A 1,309-nucleotide genomic window follows, 5' to 3' on the forward strand; every position below is an offset into this window, starting at 1 on the left:
AATAATAATAATAATAATAATAATAATAATAATAATAATAATAAATATGTGGGAGATACAACTATGGAAAGAAAGAAGAGTGTTGTAGTTTGCTTGGACTATTGTGATAGAGAAGTAAAATAACAAATAAGAAAGATGGAGAGCTTTTAATAATATGAAAGGAGAAATTGAGTAAGCTAATTATTTCGGGCATATTGGCCCATCATCAGAAGTGAATGGCTTCAAGAAATGTACGTTTATGTAGATCCGACCATATTGATTGCTGTTCGGGAATGAATAAAAGCAAATGATATTATAGAAACGCAAAACATTCAAAAATGAACGTAGAAATTTTTGCGTTCCAGTTTAGATAAAATGACCTAATCAGCTTTCGCTGTCATAACTGCTCAGAGGAAAAAGAAAGTAGAAGTAGAAAGGAAGATTAATACATAGACAAGTAGTTTCATGTTCGTGCACACACACACACACGAGTATATATAGTTAAAACAAACCTGTATCAGAAAGAAGCACACTCTAAAAATTAGAGTAGTAATTATTATAACGAAATTTTATATCGAGTCATGCAAGGTTTCGCACCCACAAAGGCAAACTCTTGGCAGGAAAAATGAAAAAGTAACGGTAAGGATGAAAATTGTCGAATGTTAAAATATGTGTATTAGTAGCAGAGAATTACCATTTACCTTTAGGTTAACAGTACTTCCTGGTACAGCTAACTTTAAAAAATTTACAGATACACAAGTCACAACCACTTCTGAAAGTCGTAAAGAATCGGTATTTTTTTCCTTTGTAATAACAGCCTGGTTGTTGGTAATTGGGAAGAAAAGAAATGAAAGAAAGATAATCAATAAGAATGAGAGAATGAAATCAATAAAACAATGAATGAATGAAAAATAGAAGAAAGAAACATAACAAAACAACTGAAATAAGATAACTGGGCACAGTAGATAAAAAGAATGGAATTTACAAACGAAATACAGAGTGAATGAAAGAGAGAGGGAAAGAAATAGAGAAAGAAAGAAAGAAATGAAGAAAGATGAAACTACGAAGAGAAAGAACATTGTAGTTTGTTTGAAGTGTTGTAATACAGAAGAAAAAATAACAAATAAGATGGAGAGCTTTTAACAATGTGGAAGTGTTGTGATACAGAAGAAAAAATAACAAATAAGACGGAGAGCTTTTAACAATGTGGAAGTGTTGTAATACAGAAGAAAAAATAACAAATAAGACGGAGAGCTTTTAACAATGTGGAAGTGTTGTGATACAGAAGAAAAAATAACAAATAAGACGGAGAGCTTTTAACAATGTGGAA

General features: G+C 30.9%; 1 long non-coding RNA gene across 1 annotated transcript in view; it reads right to left on the reverse strand.

Annotated features, from left to right (window-relative positions):
• The window catches only part of LOC106879170 (uncharacterized), a 1,828-nt gene extending 929 nt beyond the window's left edge, over nucleotides 1-899 (reverse strand). Inside the window, exon 1 of the long non-coding RNA XR_001410601.2 lies at nucleotides 681-899. This is a non-coding gene — a long non-coding RNA (uncharacterized LOC106879170). The remainder of the gene's footprint in view (nucleotides 1-680) is intronic.
• Between the last annotated feature and the right edge of the window lie 410 nt (nucleotides 900-1,309).

The sequence above is a fragment of the Octopus bimaculoides genome, chromosome 27 (assembly GCF_001194135.2).
Source record: "Octopus bimaculoides isolate UCB-OBI-ISO-001 chromosome 27, ASM119413v2, whole genome shotgun sequence".
Lineage (NCBI taxonomy): Eukaryota > Metazoa > Mollusca > Cephalopoda > Octopoda > Octopodidae > Octopus > Octopus bimaculoides.